Source organism: Chiloscyllium plagiosum, unplaced genomic scaffold (genome assembly GCF_037043375.1).
Source record: "Chiloscyllium plagiosum isolate Xiang-an unplaced genomic scaffold, Cpla_swu_hap1 HiC_scaffold_21, whole genome shotgun sequence".
In the NCBI taxonomy this organism is placed as follows: Eukaryota; Metazoa; Chordata; class Chondrichthyes; order Orectolobiformes; family Hemiscylliidae; genus Chiloscyllium; species Chiloscyllium plagiosum.
The window spans coordinates 97,378,213-97,395,493 of NW_028270159.1; the positions used below are offsets into that span (position 1 = coordinate 97,378,213).

General features: G+C 46.1%; 1 pseudogene; it reads left to right on the plus strand.

The window, feature by feature from the left end:
• Nucleotides 1–7,981: 7,981 nt before the first annotated feature.
• On the plus strand, nucleotides 7,982–13,449 carry LOC148146508 (cyclic AMP-responsive element-binding protein 1-like; annotated as a pseudogene).
• The last annotated feature ends 3,832 nt before the right edge of the window (nucleotides 13,450–17,281 follow it).

Genomic DNA, 17,281 nt, shown 5'->3' on the forward strand with positions numbered 1-17,281 from the left:
ATCTGGGTGGGTTGCGCTTCGACGGGTCGGTGTGGACTTGTTGGGCCGAAGGGCCTGTTTACACACTGTAAGTAATCTAATCTAATCAAATGCAAAGCATTTACTCTGCTTCTCTCTCTCTACATTAGCTGACGGTCTGTTTCAAATTTCTAGCAGCCACAGCATTTGTGTTCATTTTAGTAACATCATCTTTAACTTTTCAGAACTCACCCAGTTTCTGCAACATCTTTTGATCCACTTAGTATTGCAAACATTGCAAATTATTCTCTGGAATGTAGTCAGTGATTCCGTTCTTGAGGTGGAAATGATCACAGATTCCCAGGTGTTTGAGTGAAGTCATTTCTCCTTATCTCAGTCACTCAGGCTGCTCTCCAGTCCTGAGCTGTGACCCATCGTAGATTCCTATCAGCAGAGACAACTGCCAACATCAATCCTGCCAATCTCTTTGGTCATAATATCCAATTCAACGAAAACACCTCTTATCACATGCAGTACAGGATATCTGAATCTCACCCACTTATTCAACAATCTCCAGATCCAGTAATAAGTTGGTGCCCCTCTGTTACAAACACTCTGATGGCAACGTGTGCTTCCTTCAGTGAGGAAAACAAATTTGCACCCATCCGGGTCTATCTGTCTGCCTGAGGTTCCAATAAGTGCATTGATGGAAATCACATTGGAAAACCAAATCCCTTTCCAGGTGTTTAAATCACTTCATGCAGAATTTACAAAGGAAATCTGCATTATTGGGAGCATAATCTTATTAGTGACAGTCTGTTGCACACATCAACATGATCCTCTCACAAACACAAGCTATTGTTTTATGTTGAAATTGAAATATTAAGCCAAAAAGGTTATGTAAACAATCTACTGCTTGTCACTTTAATAAACGAACTTTCTGATAAGGTAATGCTCAAAGTGTTATAAAGTTGAAGGTGTGTACTCTATCTTTAAGAGGGAGAGAACACTCTTCTGAACTGTGTACTGTATATGACTAGCCAGCAAGCCAAAGTGTACTGGGAAAAGAAACAAATGTAACATTTGGCTGTGAAATATAGACCTATGTTGGTTGCTGTTTTGACAAAATTCAAAATTAACCTATCAGTTTAAATTATACCCCAAGATTCTAAAACCCAATTGAGTTTGAATTTATTGTTTTGCCAGCATCAAGCCAATGAGATGATCTGATGGGGGCGTATAAAATGTGGACATTTTAAAAATTGGTCAGAGAGTAACTGCTGTCTGGGAGAGTCAACATCTTGCTCACCAATAAATTAGGAAAGTCTCTCAATCAAAGGGTACCTTTTCATATGAAACAAACTCGGAGTAAAAGAAGACAACGACGACCCAGGGAGATCCTCAGCCAGAAACAGAAAGACACAAAAATCACGAGTCACTGTGTGGGTTAGATATTAAATTGATGTAATTTTAATAAGTGTCTTATTGAAATAACGTATAGTTATAGAGCTGGAGGCAGATAATATGCAGTGAAGAGAAAGGGAGAGCTAAGATTTATGAATAGTTGTTTAATATTCACTTGGAGTTAAAAATAGATTAATGCTATTTTCTTTAAATAGTGGAATGTGTGAGTTTTCTGTCACTCATACTTTAACAGATTATGTGGGGAGGTGAACTTTTCTGGGTGTTTGGTTTAACTAACAGAGGGGGTCACCGTCATGTTGTAACAAAAGAAACACGACAAAGAACAGCACAGCACAGGAGCGGGCCCTTCAGTCCAGAATGTTGTGCTGAATGTGACACCAAATTAAATTCATTGTTTCTTCCTATCTTTGTTCCATATCCTTGCATATTCACATGGTCACCCAAAAACCCCTTAAACAACCCTCTCATTTCTGCCTCCTCCACCATCCCTGGCAACATGTTCCAGATTCCGACCACTCTCTGTGGAAAACATATTACCCCTCACATCTCCTTTGAGCTCTCCTCCTCTCACCTTAAATGCACATTCTCTAGTAAAGATATTTCAACTCTGGGTAAAACATTTTGACCAGCAACCTTGTGCATCTCATGGCGCTGCGCTGACTGTCCCTAATTAGGTCATTCTTTACCAAATGCACATAAATCCTATCCGTAAAAATTCTGTCCAAAGCTTCCCAACCACTGAGGTGAGACTCACCAGGCTATAACTTCCTGGATTGTCCCTATTTCCCTTCTTGAAGAGAGGAACACCATAAGCTACTCACCAGTCCTCTGCGACCATTACACTGGCAAGTGAGGACTCAAAAATCATGTCCAAGACCCCAAAAATCTCCTGTCTTGCCTTTCTCAATAACCTGGGGTATCTACCGTCGGGCCCTCAGGATTAATCCACTTTAATGCTGTTCAAGAAATCTAATGCTTCTTTCTCGACCTCAAAAATGCCCGAGTACATTAGCATACTCCACACAAATCTCATTATCCCCAATATCCTTTTCCTGGGTGAATGCCGATACAAAGTAATTATTTAGGATCTCGTCCACTTCCACTGACTTCAAGCACAAGTTCCTTCCTTTAGTCTTGACTGGCCCGACTTCTTTCCAAGTTATGTGGAAGCTGTGGAAAGAGTGCAGAGTAGATTTACTAGGATATTGCCTGGAATGAAAGGAAGGTCTTACAAGGAAAGGCTGAGGAAATGGAGGCTGTTTTAGTTGGAAAGAAGAAGGTCGAGAGGTGACTTAATTGCCTGCAACAGTAGTAGAATCGCCGACGCAAAGGACATTTAAAAAGGCATTGGACATACATATGGGTAATATAGGAAGGGTGTTGGTTAGATAGGCATCAGATTATTTTCCCAGGGCGGTGCAACATTGAGGGCCAAAAGGCCTGTACTGCGCTGTAACGATCCATGTTCACATCCTCTTGTGGGTAATTATCTCCAGAACGATTTGGGATGCTCTTTAACCTTCCTTGCGAAGGGCATGCCCCTCCTTGCTCTGCTCATTCCCTGTTCAGGTTCCTTCCAGCTTTTGTTTTTTTACGTTCCTCACATGCCATGCCCGATTCTAGCTTCCCAAACCTTGCATAGGCTTGTTTTTTCCCCTTTTGACTAAATTCCCAGCCTCCCTTGTTATCCAAGGGGCCCTTACATTACCAGCCTTATCCCTCCTCCTTACTGGAACATGCTGGTCGTGAACTCCAATCAGCAAGCCTTTAACTAACTCCCACGTGCCCAATATGGCATTGTCTGATGACAGCTCCTCCCAATTAACACTCCCTAGAGCCTGCCTAATACTAACATCATTTGCAATCCCACAATTTAGAAATATCCCATTTATTCGTAGCTGCCTTAAAAAAATCTTAAGTTGTGATCACTGTTTCCAAAATGGTCTCCCACTGAAAGGTCAGTCACCTGGCCAGGCTCATTCAGCAATATAAGGTCCACTATGGCCCCAACCCCTCCTTTACACTACCATTTCAAGAAACCCTCTTGGATACACTTAATAAACTCTGCGCTGTCTCAGCCTCTTGTTCTAAAGTAGTGCCAGCAAATGGTGGGGAAGTTAAAGACACTTTGAGAACTCTGTTGTTATTGCCTCTGCCGAGATATTCTGCCAAGATATTTGTACCTCGAGGTATCGTTGGCAGATTGAGGGTCCTATAGCATAATCCCATTAACTGCATCCTTCTTATCCACATTGCCTCAGTGGGCGAGCCCCTCCAATATGTCCTGAGTGCAGACATAACATTCACCCGATTGGTAATGCAACTCCTCCACCTCTTTTACCCTCCTCTCCATCTCATCTGAAACAATAAAACCCTGGAATATTGAGCAGCCAGTCCTATCCTTCTCCGAACCAAATCTCTGGAATGGCCACAATATCGGATCTGTGCTCATCTACCTTAACTATGTTGCGCCTTGTGTTGAAATTAACACAATCAGCCTATTCGTACAATGGTGTTCATTTCTCTGTATTTCCTTTCTGATTGACTCGTATACATCTTCCGACCTTCCTTACCCCCCACGTGCTGCCCTGCTGCTGTGATTCCAAGGACCTTGCCATTCTAGGTTAAACCCTTCCCTTGTAGCAGGAACAAGCCTCCCAGTGAGGATATCAGTTCCCCTCTAGTTCAGGTCCCAATTATTCAAGATCCTGAAACTCTCCCCCTATACCAGCTCTTCAGCCATGCATTAATCTCTGCTATCTTTCAATTCCTTGTCTCACAAGCACATGGGACTGGTGGTAACGCAATGATTACTAGCCTCAAGGTCCTGCTTTTCAGTCGTTCCCTACTTCCTGTGCTTACTGCTCAGGATCTCATCCCTCTTTCTATTCGTGTCGTTGGGAGCAATGACCTCTGGCCTCCCATTCTCCCAATTCAGAATTTCAAGCAAATGCTCAGAGATGTCCTTGACTCAGGCACCAGAGATACAACAGTCTCAGACGCAGCCACAGTAACACCTGTCTATGCCCCCAACTAGTGCTTCTCCTCCCATTTTCGCTCCCTTGGATTTTGCCCGACCTTGGTCTACAGCAGAGTCAGTTATAGAGTCATAGAGTCCTACAGCACAGAGAGAGGCCCTCAGGGCCAGACTGATCCCTGGCAACCATAATGTCCATCCATGGCAACCCCATTTCCCTACCCATGCCCCATATCCTTCTAATCCTTTCCTATCCATGTATTTGTCCAAATGCCTTTTAAATGTTGTTAATGTACCTGCCTCAGCCACTTCCACTGACAGCTCATTCCGTATGAGAATCAGCATCTGTGTAAAAAAGTTGCTGCTAACGTTCCCTTTTATTCTTTCCCCTCTAACGTTAATCTAATGCCCTCTAGTCCTCAATTCTTCAACCCTGGGAAAAAGACTGAATGCATTCACCCTATCCATGCCTCTCATGATCATATACATTTCTATAAGATCTCCCTTATGTCTCCTGTGCTCTGAAGAAAAATGTCCCAGCGTGTCCAACCTCTTCCGATAACTCAGGCCATTGAGTATTATAGACCTGGCTACCGCTGTGCTACTCCCCTGAGAAGCTATCCCCAACAATACACCAGCTCTCTCTCCTTAAACATCCCGCATCCAACCCCATCTTTGTCCCCTGTGCGATCCTCAGTTTCCTGCTCTTGCTCCAACCCAACCACGCGGACACCCACCTACCTGATGGAACCTGGATGCTTGGACAGGACAAGATCATGGGTGTTTTTAAACGCAATGAATGGAATTCTGAAATTATATTTGGACTGAATGTAATGTAGAGCAGCGTGAAATGGAGGTGGATGACTTACGTGACTTGCTGTAAGGATACTGACAGTAGAATCTGAGGTGATCGTGAGTATATGAAGGTAGAATGTGGGAGACGAGCTGGGACAGTATTGGAGTAGTCATGGTGAGAGGGAACAAATGCTGGATGGAGGGTTTCAGCAGCTGACGGCCTGACATTGAGGTCAACCATCGGAAACTGTGCAAGTGGCCACCATCTAATAGGACAGAGAAACTGATCCATCAGCCTGAAACTGACTGACCACATGGCTGTCAATGAATCCAAGACAAGTGAATGGATTCTCATACGGAAACATTGCTCAGAGTCTGTTTCTGTAACATTCAACACAACCAGGAAATGGAAAGTGAATACTGAGCTGAAAACAAGGCCACTGCTCTGTTAGAGTCAAAATCATTCAAAGTTCAGTCACTGAATATTCTCACCTGCAGAAAGGAATCTCCCAGAATCACAGCAGAAGGAGAAAACAAACTTGGCAGAGACAGAATGAAGCCACCGCCTGCATCACAACAGCTCAGAACAAAGAGACTGAATTCTCAACCAACTGACAAGCAATACAGATACTTTCAGAGTTACAGATAGAGTTCAGAATTATTCAGGAAACAGACTTACCAGATACATTGGTAGGTGGTGTGTGCCAGAAATCCATGAAATAGCTTTGTGATGTGCCGTTTTTTCGTTGATAAATGATTCTTTGTTTTCGCCAAGAAGAGCAGATGCATAGTTCACTGATCATTAGATTTACAGACAAAGGAAACCTGATCTAGGACTCACAGGTCAATTACACTGTTAGTGACAGTCCATCGCACACAACAACAGCCTGTTACACAGATAACAGAACAGATTCTAGTTTAACAGAGACATTCTCACAATGAACATCTGCTGCTTTAATAAAAATGTTACCTGTTTGAAGAAAAGGAACATATCACCAATACAGCGAGACTTTTAAACTGCCCAATGTAACTGCGGAGTTTTTACCCAATTCAGTGATCACTGTTTCTATGTATTTTGAAGCTATTTTGAGCAGGGTATGTATCGCGGGTCGGTGTGGACTTGCTAGACTAAGGGCCTGTTTCCACATTGGAGGGATACTATTCAATATAATTATCAACCTGTCCCACAGCAGGATGGGTAAGGCCCGAGGGGACTCTGAACTGGGGAGGGGTTGTGTCCCACAGCAGGGTGGGTAAGGCCCGAGGGGAGTCTGTACCGGGCAGGGGTTGTGTCCCACAGCAGGATGGGTAAGGCCAGAAGGGAGTCTGTACCGGGCAGAGGTTGTGTCCCACAGCAGGATGGGAAAGGCCCGAGGGGAGTCTGTACTGGGGAGGGGTTGTGTCCCACAGCAGGGTGGGTAAGGCCCGAGGGGAGTCTGTACCGGGCAGGGGTTGTGTCCCACAGCAGGATGGGAAAGGCCCGAGGGGAGTCTGTACTGGGGAGGGGTTGTGTCCCACAGCAGGATGGGTAAGGCCCGAGGGGACTCTATACCGGGAAGGGGTTGTGTCCCACAGCAGGATGGGTAAGGCCCGAGGGGAGTCTGAACTGGGGAGGGGTTGTGTCCCACAGCAGGATGGGTAAGGCCAGAGGGGGGTCTGTACCGGGAAGGGGTTGTGTCCCACAGCAGGATGGGGAAGGCTCGAGGGGACTCTGAACTGGGGAGGGGTTGTGTCCCACAGCAGGATGGGTAAGGCCCGAGGGGAGTCTGTACCCGGCAGGGGTTGTGTCCCACAGCAGGATGGGTAAGGCCCGAGGGGACTCTGTACCCGGCAGGGGTTGTGTCCCACAGCTGGATGGGTAAGGCCCAAGGGGACTCTGTAACGGGGAGTGGCTGTGTCCCACAGCAGGATGGGTAAGGCCCGAGGGGAGTCTGTACCCGGCAGGGGTTGTGCCCCACAGCAGGATGGGTAAGGCCCGAGGGGATCTGTACTGGGGAGGGGTTGTGTCCCACAGCAGGATGGGTAAGGCCCGAGGGGAGTCTGTACTGGGGAGGGGTTGTGTCCCACAGCAGGATGGGTAAGGCCCGAGGGGAGTCTGTACTGGGGAGGGGTTGTGTCCCACAGCAGGATGGGTAAGGCCCGAGGGGAGTCTGTAACCGGCAGGGGTTGTGTCCCACAGCAGGATGGGTAAGGCCCGAGGGGAGTCTGTAACCGGCAGGGGTTGTGTCCCACAGCAGGATGGGTAAGGCCCGAGGGGAGTCTGTACCCGGCAGGTGTTGTGCCCCACAGCAGGATGGGTAAGGCCAGTCAAGAGTCTATGCCGGGGAGGGGTTGTGTCCCACGGCAGGAAGGGTGAGGCCCGAGGGTACTCTGTACCAGGGAAAGTATGCGACCCAAAGTAGGACAGATAAGGCTCAAGGGTAGACTGTACTGGGGAGGGGTTGTGTCCCACAGCCAGACGGTTAAGGCCCGAGGGGAGTCTGTACCTCGGAGGGGATGTGTCCCACAGCAGGATGGGTAAAGCCCGAGGGGAGTCTGCACCAGGGAGGGGTTGTGTCTCACAGCAGGATGGGTAAGGCTCGAGGGGAGTCTGTACCCGGCAGGGGTTGTGCCCCACAGCAGGATGGGTAAGGCCCGAGGGGAGTCTGTAACCGGCAGGGGTTGTGTCCCACAGCAGGATGGGTAAGGCCCGAGGAGAGTCTGTACCCGGCAGGGGTTGTGCCCCACAGCAGGATGGGTAAGGCCAGTCAGGAGTCTATGCCGGGAAGGGGTTGTGTCCCACGGCAGGAAGGGTGAGGCCCGAGGGTACTCTGTACCAGGGAAGGTATGCGACCCAAAGCAGGACAGGTAAGTCTCAAGGGTAGACTGTACTGGGGAGGGGTTGTGTCCCACAGCCAGACGGTTAAGGCCCGAGGGGAGTCTGTACCTCGGAGGGGATGTGTCCCACAGCAGGATGGGTAAAGCCCGAGGGGAGTCTGCACCAGGGAGGGGTTGTGTCTCACAGCAGGATGGGTAAGGCTCGAGGGGAAGTCTGTTCCTCGGAGGGGTTGTGTCCCACAGCAAGACGGTTAAGGCCAGAGAGTAATCTGTACTGGGGAGGGTATGCGTCGCAAATTAGGATGGGTAAGCCTCAAGGGTAGACTGTACCAGGGAGGAGTTCGGTCCCACAGCAAGATGCGAAAGGCCTGAGGACAGTCTGTACTGGGGATGGAATGTGTTGCACAGCAGAATGGGTAAGGCCAGAGGGAAAACTGTACCCAAGTGGGGTTGTGTCCAACAGCAGGGTGGGCAAGGCTCAAGATTAGACTTTACCAGGGAGGAATTTAGTCCCACAGCAGGATGGGTAAAGCATAAGGGGTGTCTGTATCAGGGAGGTGTTGTGTCCCACAGCAGAATGGGTAAGGCCCGAAGGGAGTCTGTACCGGGGAGGAGTTCAGTCCCACAGCAGAATGGGTAAGGCCCGAGGGCCATCTGTACCGGTGAGGGATTGTGTCCCACTTCAGGAAGGGTAATTAGATTAGATTACATTACAGTGTGGAAACAGGCCCTTCGGCCCAACAAGTCCACACCGACCCACCGAAGCGCAACCCACCCATACCCCTACATTTACCCCTTACCTAACACTACGGGCAATTTAGCATGGCCAATTCACCTGACCTGCACATCTTTGGACTGTGGGAGGAAACCGGAGCACCCGGAGGAAACCCACGCAGACACGGGGAGAACGTGCAAACTCCACACAGTCAGTCGCCTGAGGTGGGAATTGAACCCGGGTCTCTGGCGCTGTGAGGCAGCTGTGCTAACCACTGTGCCACCATGCCACCCACAAATGTCCGAGGGAAGTCTGTACCGGGGAGGGTTTGTGTCCCACAGCAGAATGGGTAAGGCCTGAGGAGTGACCGAGAGCAAAGATTTACTTAGGGAGCTGAGGGGCAACATTTTCCACAGAGGACGGTTCATATACAGAATGGACTGCCAGTGGCACATGGGAGAAACAAGAACAATTACAACATGGAAAAGACATTTGGGCAGGAACATGGAGGGGAGAAAGTTTGAAGGGCCATGGGCCAAACGCAGGGAAATGCAACTCATTCAGTTCAGGAAACCTGGCCAGCATTGGTGACTTCGGCCAGAGAGTCATGCAGCACAGAAACAGATCCTAAGTCTTGCGTTATTGGGGGAGTGGACTCTCGTGACAAGGCATGTTATCGAGACTGAAGTAAGTTACAGAGATATGGATGGTCGTCTGGACTGGAGCAGGTTCAAACGTATGAAGTGATTGGTGAGAGGGGAGGAAAGTACAGAGATAGGAACTGTTTTTAGCATTAGAATAACTGATCCACATGACAAGCCATAGATACAGTGTGGGAGAGGGAACACAGAATGGAACATTCCCAGACAGCATTCCCACCGTCTCATGGAAGGCCTGCTTTCCCCTCTTTTGTACTGATGCTCACGAAGACAGCACAGGCTTGGATTGATAACTGTGACACTCCCGATGTTGTCTTAGTACAACAAAACTTGCAGTAAAGGCGGTGACCGAACCTGGGGTGTGTCTGTATTGTGCTCCCCTTCCAGCACTATAGCTATGTCATGTCCTGTTAACTGATGTTTGGAGCCCTCTCATTGCTCTCTGCACTGTGAGTGATCTTACCTCACTGCAGGATTTATTGAAGGCTCCAGATCTCCCTGCCCTGTGTCTCTCTGGCTGACAAACCATCTTCAATGAGGGATGGATGAGACACCCAGCAGCTGGGAAGTCTATTAGGTCAGGACCTTCCTGAGTACCTACAGACAGATAAACAGAATTGGAAATTAGAATGATGCAGTGATGGCTACACATGTCAAATGGCACTGAGTCCGACAGAAATCTGGAACACCCCAGTCTCCATCGTCTATCTGGAGTGGAGAATTCTGTTTGCTCAGGATCTGGAGTAGCTGCAAGAGCGAGGGACACTGACAGAGGCAACAATTCGACCCACACAGTGAGGGATACCACATGGAGAGTTACTAAGTAATATCACCAGAGTGCAAGATCAAACAATTGTGCAAGAAGAAAGGGTTTTGATTCTTGTTGCACTGGGATGCACAACTTGTGAGCAGGCGAAGTGATGGCCTATTGGCATTATTGTGGAACAATTTATCCAGAAACTCAGCAAGTGTGCTCTGGACACAGGTTCAAATCCCACCATTGCAAATGATTGAATGTGAATTAAATGCTTCAAAAAAGATGTAACTAAAAACCTGTGAGTGAGTATTAAACAATTGCTAATGTTAAGAAAAATCCACCGGGTGCATTCATGTCTTTAGTGAAGTAATCTAAGGTGGGTCTTTCCTCCAATTGTCCTCGACCCCAATAGCCCCGCCCACCTGCACATTGACCTTCTCAAGATGGCGGCTCTGAGGCCCGCGCTCCCTCTTCCCTCAAACAAATGGCGGCCGTCACCCTGGGCCGCTTTCCCGACAGAGACCACCATCTCCTTATCAGGGCCTGGAGGGTCTTTTTCGGGTTTTTTCACCTATATCCGCGTCTTGTGAATTCTCTCCGCTCCTTTCTCCCAGTGAGTCTCCCACACGCCACTCTCTGAAGCCGAGCGTAGCCGCACCCGGAGAAAGCTGCTCTATGTCTCGCCGTGTCCTGGTTAATGTGACACTGCGCATGCCCTTCATAGAAACCAAACTGCGCGTGCATCGAAGATTATCAGTGGGTTTATAGAGAATATTCATAACTGCATAGAATCACGGGAGAAATATTAGACATTAACAATTGCTCTGTCGAGTTACAGTCATTGAGATGGTTCATATCCAAATAGATTTTTCCATCCAACTTAATCATACCGGCCAGGTATATAAATTTCCAATCATTCTGGGAATTTGAAAATAAGTTTGTTACTCGAGTTGTGTAAATCGATTGGAAATATGTACATTGTCATATTTACATCTTAACTATGTTGTCAGATTTACATCTTAACGATTTCTTTAAAACCTCACATTGTTTTATGAGAGGGGATAATACTCCACTATGTCGTGAGAATGATCAATCCTGCAAAACAGTTTACTTTCTGACCAATGCTGAAGCGTTCACTCCCGAGAATGCATTGGTCCCGCTCCTCACTCACTCTGTTTGGAGGACCGGACGCTGCTCTGTCCTCCAGTTCCGCCCCTTCCTCCCAATTGCAGTGTTGATTGTGGCGCGACTCAGCAGCTAAGCAACAGAAACATTAAGGGACAAGGGAATAAGAGAGAATCTGGATAAAGTAGACTGGAAACAAAAATTTTATGGTGGGAAGTTGATGAGCAGTGGAAGAGTTTCAAAGACATTTTACAAAGGTCTATTCCAGTGAAATGGAAGGACTGTATGAAAAGGCATACTCAGCAATGGGTATCTGAGGAAAGTGATCAAATTAGACCATAAGACCATAAAACATAGGAGTGGAAGTAAGGCCATTCGGCCCATCAAGTCAACTCCGCCATTTAATTATGGCTGATGGACATTTCAAGTTCACTTACCCACATTCTCCCCGTAGCTCTTAATTCCTTGTGACATCAAGAATTTATCAATCTCTGCCTTGAAGACATTTAGCGTCCCAGCCTCCACTGCACTCCATGGCAATGAATTCCACAGGCCCCACGCTCTGGCTGAAAAAATGTTTCCGCATTTCTGTTCTGAATTTATCCCCTCTAATTCTAAGGCAGTGCCCACCGGTCCTAGTCTCCTCACCTAACAGAAACAATTTCCGAGTGTCCACCCTTTCCAAGCCATGTATTATCTTGTAAGTTTCTAATAGATCTCCCTTAACCTTCTAAACTCCAATGAATACAATCCCAGGATCCTCAGCTATTCCTCATATGTTAGACCTACCATTCCAGGGATCATCCGTGTGAATCTCCGCTGGACACGCTCTAGTGCCAGTATGCCCTTCCTGAGGTGTGGGGATCAAAACTGGACACAGTACTCCAAATGGGTCCTAACCAGAGCTTTTTAAAGTCCCAGTAGCACATCGCTGTTTTTCTCTTCCAACCCTCTTGAGATAAATGACAACATCGCATTCGCTTTCTTAATCACAGATTCAATCTGCATGTTTACCTTTAGAGAATCCTCGACTAGCACTCCCAGATCCCTTTGTACTTTGGCTTTATGAATTTTCTCACCGTTTAGAAAGTAGTCCATGTTTGTATTCATTTTTCCAAAGTGCAAGACCTCGCATTTGCTCACGTTGAATTCCATCAGCCATTTCCTGGACCACTCTCCCAAACTGTCTAGATCCTTCTGCAGCCTCCCCACTTCCTTAGTACTACTTGCCTGTCCACCTAACTTTGTATCATCAGCAAACTTCGTTGGAATGCCCCCATCCCTTCATCCAGATCATTAATATATCATGTGAACATGCAGGAAACCATGCCTGGGATCCAATGAACAACAAGTCCAGCAGTAACTTTAGTGCAATTGCCGAATGGGCAGACTGTTCAAGTCCAAGTCGTTATCCAAGCAGCTCAGTCCTCAGTCACGCAGTCCCCTCAAGTTCAGACTGCTCAGATTTCTACTATACTTTAAAATGAAGACTCCCAGGAATCGGTGGATAGCACGACTGACTCTCAGAAACCTAGAGAAATTCTATCGAGACAGCCTTCATACAGGAAAATCCTGAATGAACTTTCTTCTGATCCCCCCAGTGTACCAAGAAATCGATGAGGAGAAATCAGAAGAAGAGACTGTCTCAACCATTACTACAACAATGATGCAGACACCCATCTATCAGGTTAGCAGTGGACAATACATTGCTATGACACAGGGGGAAGCAATTCAGCTGGCCAACAATGGTACAGATTAAATGCAAGGACTCCACACATGAACAATGACCAATATAGCGACAGCCAAGGTTGGAGCAGCCATTATACAGTATGCACAGAGCTCTGATGGACCACAAATCTTTGTGCCGGGCAGCCAAATGCTTGTTCAAGTTGCTGCTGGAGATGTCCAAACCTATCAGATCCGTGCAACTCCTAACTCTACTGCTGACCAGGGAATGGTTATGGCATCTTCACCAGTCCTGCAAAGCCAGCCCCAGAATGCTGAAGAAACCACTCGTAAACGTGAGGTCTGCCTCATGAGAAACAGGGAAGCAGCTCGAGAGTACCATCGCAAGAAGAAATAGTATGTGAAATGCTTGGAGAATTGGGTTGCTGTTCTGGAAAATCAAGTTGAAAAAGAAGTCGGACAAAGTGGCCAAAAACAGCATGAAACTAGAACTGGGAAAATGTTAAAGGTCAACCGAAAGCCACAGGAGCTATAAAGAAAAGTAATATAGAACATGAGAAAAATAAACTAGCACAGATTACAAAGACAGAAAGGAAAAGTTTATATAAATATATATAACAAGAAAAGAATGGCTAAAGTAAATGTTGGTCCTTTGGAAAATGAGAAGAAGCATTTAGTTATGGGATATCACAGTGGAGGATACTAATATCTTTCCAGTAACTAGCAAAGAGACAAAGGTAGGTGAGGATTTGGAAACTATCATTATTACAGAACAGCTAGCTTTAGACTGTTTTGAGGTAATTGAGCTAACGATAGAATAGTCTCCTCACCTTGATGGAATGCATCCCAGCGTACTAAAAGAGATGCTAGGAAAAATAGCAAATTCACTGGCAGTAATTTTCCAAAATTCACTGGAGCCTGTGGCAGTCCCAGCAGACTGCAAAACAGCAAAAGTGACACCAATGTTTTTAAAAGGAGGTAGACAAAAAGTGGGGAATTATGTACCAGTTACTTTATTCTCTGTAGTGGAAAAGATGCTTGGGTCTATTATCAAGGAAGAAATAATAGAGAATCTCGATAGAAATTGTCCCATTGTACAGACACAGCATGAGGGGCAGGTCATGCTTGACCAATCTTTTTGAATTCTATGAAGACTTTTCAAGTAAGGTAGACAACGGGGACCCAGTGGATGCGGTGTACCTGGATTTCCAAAAGACCATCAACAAGGTGCTGTGCAAGAGGCTGTTGCATAATATAAGGGTGCATGGCGTTACCGGCAGAGTATTAGCATGGATAGAAGATTGGTTGACTAATAGGAAGCAAAGTGTGGGGATAAATGAGCATTATTCTGGCTGGCAATCATTGACAATTAGTGTGCCTCAGGGATCGGTGTTGTGACTGCAATTATTTACAACTGATACAGATGATTTGGAGTTGGAACCACATGTAGGGTGTCAACGTTTGCATGTGACACTAAGATGATTAGCGGAACAAAGTGAGCGGAGGACTGTGAAACTTTGCAGAGGAACATAGATACATGGAGTGAGTGGGTAATGGTCTGTAAAATGAAATAGAATGTTTGTAAATATAAAGTTTATACTCTTTGGTTGTAGTAACATTTTTTAAAAAAATCACTTGAATGTTAAAAAGTTGCATTATTTGCTCTACAGAGTGACCTAAGCATCCTTCTACATGAAGGTTGGTCACCAGATACAATAATCAGTTCAGAAAGCAAATGGAATTTTGTCCTTCATTGCTGAAGGGATTATGTTTAAAAGCAGAGGTTTTGTTTCAGCTGTATTTGGGTGTTGGTGAGGCCACACCTGGCGTACTGCATGTAGTTTTTGTCTCCTTACTTGAGAAAGGATGTACTGGCACTAGAGGGGGTGCAGAGGAGGTTAACTGGGTTGATTCCAGAGTTGAGAGGTTCGACTTAACAGAGACTGAGTAGATTGGGATTATATTCATTGGAATTCAGAAGAATGAAAACATATAAAATAATGAATGGAATAGATAAAATAGAAGTAGAGAGCTGTTTCCATTGGCAGGTGAAGCTAGGACAAGAGGACATCACCGCAAGACTAGAGGCAGCAAATTTAAGACTGAATTGACAAGGAACTTCTTGACCTCTATGGAATTCACTGCCCAGGGAAGTAGTTGGTGCTCGTTCAGAAAACGTTTTTAAAACTAGGTTAGATTTTTAAAAATGTAATTAATTAATGAACACGGTGAGAACGTGGGTAAATGGTTCTGTGTCCACGAAATGATCAGCCATGATCTTATTGAATGGCAGAGCAGGCTCGAAGGGCAGGACGGCCTTCTACTGTTCCTAGATCTTAGGTTATACATCCCCCGCTCATTCGTGACTTGGAGGTGTTGGTGTTGGATTGGGATGGATAAAAGTAAAATTCACAGAACACCAGGCTATTGGTCAACAGGATTATTTGGAAGCACTAGGTTTGCTGCTTCTTCATCAGGGGGTTTTGAGATGCTGTTGTCATTTTTGTAACTCATGAACAGCAACAAAAGCCACGAAGCAATCCGCATGCTCCAGCCAACAATGCGCCCCGGGTGATTGATGTCAGCGGCGGACCAATGGAAAGGCAGGGACAGAGCTGGAGGACCTGGCGCACAGTTGGTCCTCCGACCAATCAGGGTGAATGAGGGGCGGGACTAGACTAGACCACTTGATCATCCTCGCGGTCTGTTCGGGATGTGTGGATGGAGAGCTGTTGGTAAAGATAGAAAGAAACAGCAGAAAGCGGGAGGGAAATGGTGTCGGTATGGGTTGAGAGGGTTTACAGACATTTGGTGCACATCGAAAATACAAATTTGAAACTCAGTCCCGTTTTTGCAGTAAACGGGAAAATGCCTCATCCAGCGATTGATTCGAGTAAGCACCACCATCTTTATTCGGGGCAACGATTCACTGGACCCGTGCAGCCGCCAGCTTTGTAGGGGGCAAAGTTCAGCGGGACGCATGTGCAGCCCTCTCTGGTAGGGAATCACAGGGCAGGATTTGCACAGAGCATATTCACACCCAGAGAAATGGATTTTTTTTTCTGGATTTGTTTTTTCATTTAAATGATTTGGATGTGAATAGAGGCGGTACAGTTAGTAAGTTTGCAGGTGACACCAAAATTGGAGGTATTGTGGACAGTGATAAAGGATATCTCAAAGTACAATGGGATATTGATCGAATGGAACAATGGGCTGGGGAGTGGCAGATAGGGTTTAATTTAGATAAATGTGAGGTGCTGCATTTTAGAAAAGCAAAACAGAGCAGGACTCACACACTGAATTGTAAGATCTTGGAAAATCTTGTGAACAAAGAGACCTTGGAATGTAGGTTCATATTTCCTTGAAAGTAGAGTTGCAGGTAGATACGTCAGTGAAGAAGGCATTTGGTATGCTTCCCCTTATTGGTCAGAGCATTGGGTAAAGGAGCTGGACAGGTCATTGGTTAGGTCACTTTTGGAATATTGTGTGTAGTTCTGGTCTCCCTCCTATCAGAAGGAGGCACTGAAACTTGAAAGGTTTGAGAATTGATTTTCAAGGATGTTGCCAGTGTTGGAGGATATGAGTTGCGGGAGAGGCATAATAGGCTGGGGCCATTTTCCCTGCAGTGTCATAGGCTGAGGTGTGATGTTATAGAGGCTTATAAAAATCGTGAGGGACATTGATAGCGTAAGTAGACAAGGGTTGGTGGAGCCCAGAACTAGACGATATAGGTTTAGGGTGGGGGGGCGGGGGGAAGAATTCAAAAGGAGCCTAAAGGGCAACTGAAATTGTAACATTTCAAAGGCATTTGAATAGGAAGGGTTCAGAGGGATGTTGGCTATGTGCTGGCAAATGGGAATAGATTAGGTTAGAATATCTGGTTTGCATAGATGGGTTGGACCGAAAAGTCTGTTTCTGTGCGAGACATCTGACTGTGGGATCATAAAAGTGAACATTGCTCTGATTCATCTCTGGGCTCCTTGATGTCCACTTGTTTGTTATCTAGCTTTCTCAGTCTCTCGTGTGTATTTTTGCTCTGTGTAGTATTTTACTATTACGTTCACAGTCCTCTTTGTAAATGAATTGTCCACTGCTGCCTGGCTCCTGACCATATACTCTATTATCAGGTTATTTTTTCCACAATATCTTTGACGGTCAAGAGTTCTTTTTTTTTCCAATAAGTGAGTGGATTTTCCTTCCATTTCTGACAGTCAAATTCTGCACCATTTTCATTCCCCCATAAATCATATTGCACTCCCTGAAACATGATGTGTATTTCTCCTTCCACAGATACCAGTGATCAAGGCCAAAGCTCTGTTGCCTGTTGAGAAGGTGATGTTTGACTTCCTTGTACTGCTGCAGTTGGT